At 44.1% G+C, this 12,292-nt stretch overlaps 1 protein-coding gene across 6 annotated transcripts in view; it reads left to right on the forward strand.

The window, feature by feature from the left end:
• The window catches only part of LOC116988536 (interferon alpha-inducible protein 27-like protein 2B), a 143,947-nt gene that overhangs the window by 18,650 nt on the left and 113,005 nt on the right, over positions 1 to 12,292 (forward strand). The window lies entirely within an intron of this gene.

A 12,292-nucleotide genomic window follows, 5' to 3' on the forward strand; every position in this document is an offset into this window, starting at 1 on the left:
TTTGCCGGCAGCCGGAGAAATGGCTCAAATCGTCCAACACAAAATAAAATTACATATCGCCTTGGGCCAAGATCGTACATTTTAGAGACTTGGTAGCTAGCTGTAAGATAGCACCAGCCCAGAAGAGTTTACACTACTCGCCTGTAAAGTGATTTAACTGGGGGAGCACACAAGGGAATGATCCCAGGAGTGAGTGGGTCTACATATGATGAGCGTTTGACGGCACTGGGCCTTTACTCGCAGGAGTTTGGAAGGTTGAGGGGGGGGGCCTCATTGAAACTTACCGAATAGTGAAAGGGTTGGATAGAGTGGATGAGGAGAGAATGTTTCCACTAGTGGCAGAGTCGAGGACAAGAGGTCATAGCCTCAAAATTCCTTCAGCAAAGAAAATGAGGAGGAATTTCTTTAGTCAGAGGGTGGAGAATCAGTTGAATTCTTTTGCGCAGAAGGCTGTGGAGGCCAAGTCAATAGATGTTTTTAAGGTAGACATAGATAGATTCTTGATTACTACTTATGACCTTATAACAAGCTGTATCTCCACCAAGTGAGAGTAAATAAACTAAACTAAAAATGAAATTCATGAAGAAAATAACTTATTTTGGGAAAAGAAGATGGAAAAACAATCTCGGCAACATAATAGTTTGGTTACTTTATAATGTTGAGGAGAAATGATAGGAGGGGCAGGCACAGTATTAAGTCCAAGCCGTCACATTTGGAATCTTGGTCTCCCCCACGTTTCCAGCAGCCCCGCAAAGTAGTGCGTACCAGGGGTATCATCGCTAATAAACATCCACTCTGACACTAAGGTTCAATCTTTACTGCAGGGAGTCAAAATCCTGTCTATTAGAAGTTCTTCAAACACATAATTTTAAATTACATTGTTTTATAAGTTTTTTCTGTCCCTCTATTTCCATATTTACAAAGTTGTTCAAAGTGCCCAATTTACCTTCACACTGCCATGCAGAACATCGATAAGCAAGGCAGCTTTAATTATGGGTCTGAAATAGGGCCTCACCCCGAAACATCAGCCATTCCTTCTCTCCAGAGATGCTGCCTGTACTATGTGAGGTCTGCCATATGATTCTACAGGGTTGTATGTACAGCAAAGCATTTGACTGTACCTGTACCTGCTCACACATGACTGCGCTGCCAGATTCAGGGACAATAAGATCATAACATTTGCGGATGACACAACAGTGGTGGGACTCATCAGCGGAGATGACGAATCACTGTACAGGGAGGAAGTAAAACAACTAGTGGACTGGTGCGGCAACAACAATTTAGCATTAAATATCGACAAAACAAAGGAGATGATTGTCGACTTCAGGAGGGTGCAGCCAAAACACACACCCCTCAACATCAGTGGCACCACAGTGGAGGGAGTGGAGAGCATAAAGTTCCTTGGAGTGCAAATTACAGACAGTCTCACCTGGTCCAGGAACAACACTGAGATTGTCAAACGGGCCCATCAGCGACTGCACTTCCTGAGGAAACTCAAACAGGCCTCACTCCCCACCAACATCCTCAGGACTTTTTACAGGGGCACGGTGGAGTCTGTACTCACGTACTGCATAAACACGTGGTACTCCAACTGCAACTGCTCAGATAGGAAGGCTCTGCAGAGGGTAGTGAGGGTAGCAGAGAGGATCATTGGCGTCTCCCTACCCTCGGTACAAGAACTGTTCCAGAGCTGCTGTCTGAAAAAAGCTCTGAGAATAGCTAAGGACAAACTGCACCCCCTCCACACACACCTGGATCTCCTGCCATCAGGTAAGAGATACCGTAGCATCAAAGCCCGGACTACCAGACTGCTAAACAGCTTCCTGCCACAGGCTGTGAGGCTGCTAAACAGTCACTCTGTACTCAGTCACCTGACTCTGCGGCTTTGCACTGACATTTTAATAACTCTGGCACTGGCCACTCAAATCAGCTGCCCTGGACATTTTAATGATTGTTTTTACTGTATTTTAATGTTGCTGTTTTATCTGCTTTTAACTATTTATACTGTTTCATCAGGGACTGGATTGTTTTTACTGTTATTATGTGTGAAATGTTTTAAGTTTCATGTGCGATGCTCTGCGAAAAGTCTTCTCATTTTGCACTGTACAACTGTTGCTTTGCAAGATGACAATAAAGGTTGATTATGATTATGATAATAACGCATCATCATCAGAGAGAGAGAGAGAAAGACTGAGTTAGAGAGAGGGGCTGGGAAGAGAGAAAGTGAGTGGTGAGGGAAGAGGGGGAGACATAAGTTAGTCCCTCTTCTGAAACACTAACTGAACTATTGAGTTTTTCGAGCATTTCTGTGTTTGATAATCATATCAAATTATTTTAATATTTCCCACCTTTCTAGATAATGAGAACGTACTCTTCTCTTTCCTAGTTCCAACTAAACGACATAGCATTCTATGCTTCTACTCACCTGGCGTTCCTTTGCACTTAGTTACAATTTTTTGCCAATGTTGCAGTGAAGGTGAAAATGGGGGAAAAAAACGACTATGTGGTTTACAAGATTAATTTTGGAGTATCCGCAGGAACAAAGAGAGGTTTAGTTTCCTGATGTGTGAGCCATGATAGGGACCTGTGAATCGGGCTTGTACATTCAAGTCACACTTGAGCTTTGAATCCATTCTGAGAACTCAGTGGGGTACTGGTGATTCAATGCTGAATCTGACATCCCTCAAATAAGAAATTCAACCAAACTTCCCTCAAGTCCATATAAATTATTCTCTTTGCTATGAATCAAAGAGTGCCAGGAGAGGGAGTAGATCTTGTTGTCCAGATGAATATACATACTCCTTATTCAATAACATTATCTGAAGAAGGGTCTTGACCCAAAATGTCACCAATTCCTTCTCTCCAGAGATGCTGCCTGTCCCACAGTTACTCCAGCATTTTGTGTCTATCTTTGACATTATAAGAAATGATGTGTTTGTGACCACATTATTGTTTGTTGAAGAGCACATGTTATAGTATACAATTACCTTGCATGATAAATGACAACAGTGGGGCAACGTAAGCGGGATAACGTAGAACTTCTGTGAATGGGCATAGATGGTCGGCATGGGCCTAAAGCCCTTTTACATGGTGTATCTCGTGGGGGAAAAAACTTTGCCTTTAAACCGTTCTCCAAAGTATGTAAACGCAACTTCAAGGCAAGATTTATTTTAAATTGGTTATTTTTCTCTTCACAGTGACATGGATCTTAAGGAAGTTCTTCTAATGGGCGCTGGTGCTGGTGAGTGGAATCAATAAGTAAACATTATGGGAGCGGTTAGGGTTGGCCTATTCATTGGCCTGGACCAGCTGACACTCGTAGAGTAGTTCCAGCCACAACTGCACATAGATCCGCTTATTTCTGAGGTTCTGGGGAATGGGTGGAATCCTTTACCATTACTGAACTGCTTCTATATTTTCACCGTTCAGTGACCATGGTTGCTCAGAACAAAAACGTCTTGCCCTCTGTCGGACGATGCTCTCTTCTTCCTGCAGTTCAGGATCAGCAGGAATATTTGGCAGATCTAGATTACTGAATGACCAGAGGCCTCTGACTGAGTGGGAGCCCAGGAAGGAACTTGTTCTTGGGTCTGATTTGGGACTGTGGAGGGGACGGGGAAAGTGGGGATGGGATTACATGAAGGGGTAGTTTGTTTAGTTTAGAGTTAAGGGCCTGTCCCACGGGCGTTATTTGCGACATCATTTACGCGTCACGATGCACGATGCAACATCATTTACGCGTCACGCAAATTACACCCAAGTGGGACAGGCCCTTTACATCGCGGAAAAAGGCCCTTTGACCCACCAAGGCCGCACTGACCATCAATCCCCGCTAATATATCGCTTAACATTGCTAATATATACCAAAATAAAAGATACAACATGCTCAAATGTATCACCTCTTATCTCAACATATGTGTAATTACGTAGCAAACTTAATACAGAATCCATTATTATTCCAGCCTTGTGGTCTTGGACGTATAAACAGTCATAAATACTGGGCCATGTCATTACAACACTTCACACGAATGCGACATTGAGAAAGAGCAAATGACCTGTGACCAAATGGCCTGAGGGTCCCATTGCCTAATCAGACTTTTTAAGATATAACTTCTTTTCAATACAAGATTATCTAAGATACATTTAATATAAAATATACTATACTGCCAGCCCAAGAATCCATTTAGTCCACAATGTCCATACTAGTACTCTGGAAACCAGTCCCTTCAGCCCACAACACCCATACTAGCGCTCCAGAAAGCCCCCTCCCCCTCCCACTGACCCAACAGGTCCCACTTAGTCTAGTAATCTTATAGAGCAAGGGTTAGTGCTAAGAGCCTGAACCTCCTCTAAATGTTTATATTATAGAGGAGACATTCACGAAGCTGTACTTGTTATCTCGCTTATGTTATATTATTTTCTTAGCCTTGTTAGTGTACTGAGAACAAGGGTTACTGCTTTTTGCTGGCTTTGCAATTTAATAGGAGAAGGTGAAGAGCTTATCTTAGTTTTAGCTGAATCCATTTTGTAAAGTTTAAATCTTTTAACTTCCACACAATATGTGTGGGAAAATAAAATGATACTAAATAAGATTAAACCAACCTGATCTCCCGGAGGCTCAGCACTTCAACTCCCCCTCCCATTCGAAATCTGACTATTCTGTCCTGGGCCTCCTCCATGGCCAGATTCCCACCACAATTTGGAGGAGCAGCACCTCATATTTAACTTGGGAAGTTTACACCCCAGCGGTATGAAAATTGACATCTCCAATTTCAGGTAGTCCTTGCTTCCTCCCTCCTTCCCCTCCCCTTCCCAGCTCTCCCACAGCCTACTGTCTCCGCATCTTCCTTTCTTCTACCCCTACCCCCACATGTGTCTGAAGAAGGGTCTCGACCTGAAACGTCACCTGTTCTTTCGCTCCATAGATGCTGCCTCACCCGCTGAGTTTATCCACCATTTTTGTCTACCTGCGACTAAATGAGATTAGTGCAAGTGGATACATTGGTTTGGGTGAGCTGAACAGTCAGAGCATAGAATTTTATGAAACAATGGTTCTGAACTTAAAGAAAGGTAACTTTGAGGGTATGAGACGTGAATTGGCCAAGATTGACTGGCAATTAATTCTAAAAGGGTTGACGGTGGATATGCAATGGAAGACATTTAAAGACTGCATGGATGAACTACAAAAATTGTTCATCCCAGTTTGGCAAAAGAATAAATCAGGGAAGGTAGTGCATCCGTGGATAACAAGGGAAATCAGGGATAGTATCAAAGAGAAGGATGATGCGTACAAATTAGCCAGAAAAAGCAGCATACCGGAGGACTGGGAGAAATTAAGAGACCAGCAGAGGAGGACAAAGGGCTTAATTAGGAAAGGAAAAATAGATTATGAAAGAAAACTGGCAGGGAACATAAAAACTGACTGCAAAAGTTTTTATAGATATGTGAAAAGAAAGAGATTAGTTAAAACAAATGTAGGTCCCTTGCAGTCAGAAACAGGTGAGTTGATCATGGGGAACAAGGATATGGCGGACCAATTGAATAACTACTTTGGTTCCGTCTTCACTAAAGAAGACATAAATAATCTGCTGGAAATAGCAGGGGACCGCGGGTCAAAGGAGTTGGAGGAATTGAGTGAAATCCAGGTTAGCCGGGAAGTGGTGTTGGGTAAATTAAATGGATTAAAGGCCGATAAATCCCCAGGGCCAGATAGGCGGCATCCCAGAGTACTTAAGGAAGCAGCTCCAGAAATAGTGGATGCATTAGTAATAATCTTTCAAAACTCTTTAGATTCTGGAGTAGTTCCTGAGGATTGGCGGGTAGCAAACGTAACCCCACTTTTTAAGAAGGGAGGGAGAGAGAAAACGGGGAATTACAGACCAGTTAGTCTAACATCGGTAGTGGGGAAACTGCTAGAGTCAGTTATTAAAGATGGGATAGCAGCACATTTGGAAAGTGGTGAAATCATTGGACAAAGTCAGCATGGATTTACAAAAGGTAAATCATGTCTGACGAATCTTATAGAATTCTTCGAGGATGTAACTAGTAGCGTGGATAGGGGAGAACCAGTGGATGTGGTGTATCTGGACTTCCAGAAGGCTTTCGACAAGGTCCCACATAAGAGATTAGTTTACAAACTTAAAGCACACGGCATTGGGGGTTCAGTATTGATGTGGATAGAGAACTGGCTGGCAAACAGGAAGCAAAGAGTAGGAGTAAACGGGTCCTTTTCACAATGGCAGGCAGTGACTAGTGGGGTACCGCAAGGCTCAGTGCTGGGACCCCAGCTATTTACAATATATATTAATGATCTGGATGAGGGAATTGAAGGCAATATCTCCAAGTTTGCGGATGACACTAAGCTGGGGGGCAGTGTTAGCTGTGAGGAGGATGCTAGGAGACTGCAAGGTGACTTGGATAGGCTGGGTGAGTGGGCAAATGTTTGGCAGATGCAGTATAATGTGGATAAATGTGAGGTTATCCATTTTGGTGGCAAAAACAGGAAAGCAGACTATTATCTAAATGGTGGCCGACTAGGAAAAGGGGAGATGCAGCGAGACCTGGGTGTCATGGTACACCAGTCATTGAAAGTGGGCATGCAGGTGCAGCAGGCAGTGAAGAAAGCGAATGGTATGTTAGCTTTCATAGCAAAAGGATTTGAGTATAGGAGCAGGGAGGTTCTACTGCAGTTGTACAGGGTCTTGGTGAGACCACACCTGGAGTATTGCGTACAGTTTTGGTCTCCAAATCTGAGGAAGGACATTATTGCCATAGAGGGAGTGCAGAGAAGGTTCACCAGACTGATTCCTGGGATGTCAGGACTGTCTTATGAAGAAAGACTGGATAGACTTGGTTTATACTCTCTAGAATTTAGGAGATTGAGAGGGGATCTTATAGAAACTTACAAAATTCTTAAGGGGTTGGACAGGCTAGATGCAGGAAGATTGCTCCCGATGTTGGGGAAGTCCAGGACAAGGGGTCACAGCTTAAGGATAAGGGGGAAATCCTTTAAAACCGAGATGAGAAGAACTTTTTTTCACACAGAGAGTGGTGAATCTCTGGAACTCCCTGCCACAGAGGGTAGTCGAGGCCAGTTAATTGGCTATATTTAAGAGGGAGTTAGATGTGGCCCTTGTGGCTAAGGGGATCAGAGGGTATGGAGAGAAGGCAGGTACGGGATACTGAGTTGGATGATCAGCCATGATCATATTGAATGGCGGTGCAGGCTCGAAGGGCCGAATGGCCTACTCCTGCACCTAATTTCTATGTTTCTATGTTTCTATGTTTATGACACTGATACCCTAATTCAGTATTTTCTTTTTCTGACTGCTGTTTAGAGAGATATTACCCTTTCTCCTCAGTGTCTGTACTGCACAGTTTCGTGCTACTTATTTGAACAGGTTTCATTAAAGGCTTTGCTGAGTCGAGGGAGGAGGTCCTGTAAGATACTAAGATGAGAGATTAAATGTGCTGTGTATGTGCCCCTTCAGCTTTATGCCAGCCACAACGTGCCCATAGCACAGCCCCTTTGATTTGGTACCGAAGTGATCACTAAAACGTAGTGTTGAGACAAATCGCCCATAATAGACGTGAGTAGTGAAGAAGGGTCTCGACCCGAAACGTCACCCATTCCTACTCTCCAGAGATGCTGCCTGTCCCGCTGAGTTACTCCAGCATTTTGTGTCAATCTTCGGTGTAAACCAGCAGTTCCTTCCTACACAGTGAATAGTGCATGTTGTGTGGAGTGTTACCTGGCCCATCATTAAATTGCATAGACTGTACCGCCTAAATGCCCGTGTGTTCTTGGTTGGTGTTCAGCTCCTGTTTTAATGCACTCTGATCAAATGGCATGTTTCTTCCTCTAGCCACTTTCATTGCTGCAGCCCCTGTCGTTTTAGGGGCAGTGGGCTTCACCGGCTCTGGGGTAGCAGTCGGTTCTGTCGCTGCAAAGATGATGGGTGCCGCAGCTGTTGCCAATGGAGGAGGTGTTGCAGCTGGAAGCATGGTGGCTATTCTTCAATCAGCTGGTAAGGTCCAGTGAAAAGAAATGAGCATTTTTCAATCTTCCTTGCTTAAATCCTTTGTGCTGAAAATTGATGTAGAATAACTTTTTACATTAAATGCTCAACAGTTACAAAAATGTTTTCAACCAAAGCTTTTCATTGTACCTCTTATACGCGACAATAAACTAAACCTAAACGTTAATAAGTTATAGGAGCAGAACTAGGCCATTTGGCCCATCAAATCTACTGTGCCATTTAATCATGGCTGATTTGTCTTTCCCTCTCAACCTCATTCACCTGCCTTCACCTCCCCTTATCCATGACACCTGTACTAATCAAGGATCTGTCAAATTCCACTTTAAAATATCTTTGGGCTATGGTCCTAGACTCTGCCACTAGTAGAAACATCCTCTCCACATCCACTCTAACCAGACCTTTCACTGTTCAGTAAGTTTCAATCCTTCCCCCACATCCTTCTAAACTCCAGCGAGCGAGTACAGGCCCAATACCATCAAACACTCATCTGTTAACCCAATCATTCCTTGGATCATTCTCCTAAACCTCCACTGGACCCTCTCCAAGACCAACACATCCTACCTCAGATGTGAGGCCCAAAACTTCTCTCAATACAGCCTGACCTGTGCCTTATAGAGCCTCAGCAAAGTTGAGTTAATTGCAAACTAACTTTATGGGAATCCTGCACCTAAACTGTAGGCCCCCAATATCCTAGAATGGAGATTTAAATGTGCTACACGGGAGGGGGAGGGGGAAATTAATGCAGCAGCTATGGAGGCAGGCAAAGGTATGTAGAGGATAATCGAACAAATCCAGTGGGCAGAGATGTAGGAAAGAAGCTGTTCCTGAACCTGGTGATGTGTGACTTCAGGCTTCTGTACCTCCTGCCCAGGCATGGTTTGGATGGTGGGGATCCTTAATGATAGATGCTGCCTTCTTGAGTGAGCGCCAGGTGGCATTGTACCTATGCTGCTCAGAAATAAGGTGTTGATTGTTAATAATTTCAGGGTGTCTCAGATTGTTTGCAGTTTATTCTTATTTGTTTTTCCCTTTCCTTTATAGGAGCAGCAGGACTGTCATTCGTTGCTAATGCAGCAGTCGGGGCTGGAGGTGCTGTAACCGGTGCATTGCTTGGACTCTGGAGAAAATAACCTAAATAAATTACCATTCTTCCTAAACCCTGAATATGATCCAAAATGTATTTGATTATTAAAAGTCCACATGTAAAGCATTCAGCTTTACTGATCTGAATTAATTATCTTGCTACTGGTTTAATTTACAATTGTTTTGATATTATAAGCCACATTTCAATGAACAACCTTAGAAGCATTTGGCATTGCTTCTCATGTATAGTTTGTTTACACAGTACACCTAATTTGAACTGTTGTGGCTTGAATTAAAGATGTGAGAATTATTCTGAGGTATACATATTTAAATAAACACCATTTTCCTTTATCCATGACTGCATCCTAAATGTCCAGATTTTGGGAAGCCAAGAGCAGATTAATCATTGAAGCACATTTATCTAGAATATCCAGCCCCAATATTGCCGGTGTAACATTTGAGAGACTAATACACAAGACCCAGCCCAACTGAGTTCAGGAACCTGGAATTGATCATAACCAAGTCCTCTATATCCCTTTCCAGAGCTTCTTGCCAAACACACTGTCCACAAGGAGGTGGACAATTATTAGGGTGGACAAACCACAGCATGCAATGGTACTGAGACTGGCTGTGCATGAGGTATCTGATGAGGAGTGCCCTCACAACAGCAAACTAATGCCGGAGATTGTGTGTGAGTTATGGTGTTCTTGGTATTCTCCCAAATGACTTAGTCATGGAGTCTTACAGCTTGGAAACAGGCCCTTCAGCCCAACATACCCACACTCACCCACCTCCCTGTGTTTGGCCCATATCCCTCTAAACCTGTCCTATCTATGTACTGTCTAAATTTTTCTTAAATGTTGTGATAGTACCTGCCTCAACTACCTCCTCTGGCAGCTTGTTCCATACACCCACCTAAAGATGCAAAAGGTGAAAAAGATGCCCCTCAGATTCCTCTTAAATCTTTCCTCCCTCACCTTAAACCTGTGTCCCCATCTCCGGAAGAAGAAATCCCACAGAATCAAACATCTTCTCCTCTTGAGGCTGGACCACTGATTCACAAACTTGTGATCAAAGGTGTTTAGAAAGAAACTGCAGATGCTGGTTTACACCAAAGATAGACACAAAATGCTGGAGTAACACAGCGGGACAGGCTACATCTGTGGATAGAAGGAATGCGTGACGTTTTGGGTCGAGACCCTTATTCAGACTGACTGCAGGGGAGAAGTAGTTACCGAGATAAAGTATAAGAGACCAAAAGAAATGAAGGTCAAGGACAATGTACAATAAATTAAATTAAATTAAATTTCTTTATTTATATAGCACATTTTTAGTCAACTTGCATTGACCCCAAAGTGCTTCACATAATTACATTCACACACACAGGCAAAGGTGGGTGAAGTGTCTTGCCCAAGGACACACACAGGCAAAGGTGGGTGAAGTGTCTTGCCCAAGGACACAACGACAGTATGCACTCCAAGCGGGATTCGAACCAGCTACCTTCCGGTTGCCAGCCGAACACTTAGCCCATTGTGCCATCTGTCGTCCACAAGATAGACACAATGAATAGATCATTGTTAGCTTGGAGAAGGTGAGAACAACGCAAACTGATAAAATGTAATCAGGGGGACAGTCAGACTGGTCTTAGAACTGGGTTGGAGGAGGGATGGAGAGAGAGGGAAAACAAGGGTTACTTGAAGTTAACAAAGCCAATATTCATACAGCTGGGGTGTAAGCTGCCCAAGCAAAATATGATGTGCTGTCCTCCAATTTACACTGGGCCTCACTCTGACAATGGAGGAGGCCCAGGACAGAAAGATCAGTGTGGGACTGGGAGGGGGAAGTTAAAATGTTTAGGACCTGGGAGATCAGGTAGGATTAGACGGACTGAGCGGAGGTGTTCAGCAAAACGATCGCCGAGCCTGCGCTTGGCCTCACCGATATATAGGTCCACACCTGGAGCAGCGGATACAATAGATGAAGTTGGAGGTGGTGCAAGTGAACCTCTGCCTCACCTGGAAAGACTGTCAGTGTCCTTGGATGGAGTCGAAGGGGGAGGTACAGGGACAGGTGTTGCATCTCCTGCGGTTGCTGGGGAAAGTACCTGGGATTGGGGTGGTTTGGGTTGGAAGGGACAAGTTAACCAGGGAGTTGCGGAGGGAACAGTCTCTGCAGAAAGCGGTAATGGGTGGAGATGGGAAGATTTGGCTAATGGTAGGATCCCGCTGGAGGTGGCGAAATGTTGGGAGGATTATGTGCTGTTATATGGCTCAATTGTAAACATATGTTATCTTTCCACTGACTGATTAGCACACAACAAAACCTTTTTCACTGTACTTTCACTGAACTGAGCCAGGTGTTTAAGAAAGAACTGCAGATGCTGGAAAAAGCAAATGTGGATATAAATTGCTGGAGAACTTCAGTGGGTGAGGCAGCATCTATGGAAAGAAGGAATGGTGACGTTTTGGGTCGAGACACTTCTTCAGAACTGTACTGGTGTCAGCCAGCAGGTTTAGCCCGATTGCTCCTTCAACTCACAATTGATCTGATCTTTAATCTGCCCCTACAGTATACATCTAACGCAGGGTGCTGGAACATTGCTAACTGGCCCATTCAAGACTGCAGGAATACATGCAGTGGGAGGGAACTGAAGCTTGGTGCAGCCAATGCAATACTGTCGGGAAAGACCACAGTTTGGGGTAGTTTTACTGTTGGATATTGAGGGGTAGAGTTCAGTGGGGCATCCTTCAAACAAGGGAAGGGAGATTACCCCAGGGGGACCACATGAGTGGCAATGGTGTTCTTAGTTTGGTTTAGTTTAGTTCAGAGATACAGCGCGGAAACAAGCCATTTGGCTGACAGACCACGCCGACCAGCGATCCCCGCACGCTTACATTATCCTACACCAGGGACAATTTACAATTTACCAAGGCAATTATCCTGCAAACCTGTAAGTCTTTTTGGAGTGTGGGAGGAGACTGGAGACCCCGGTGAAAACCCACACAGGTCACGGGGAGAACGTACAAAGTCCGTACAGACGGCACCGTAGTCAGGATCGAACCAGGGTTCTGTTCGGGTATCAACACAACTCAATAGGACACTATGGAATGTACAGACACTGAGACAGTGAGACAATTTTTGCAGGATTTATGGTTTTTTTTACATCAATA

This window comes from Amblyraja radiata, chromosome 27 (genome assembly GCF_010909765.2).
Source record: "Amblyraja radiata isolate CabotCenter1 chromosome 27, sAmbRad1.1.pri, whole genome shotgun sequence".
NCBI lineage: Eukaryota > Metazoa > Chordata > Chondrichthyes > Rajiformes > Rajidae > Amblyraja > Amblyraja radiata.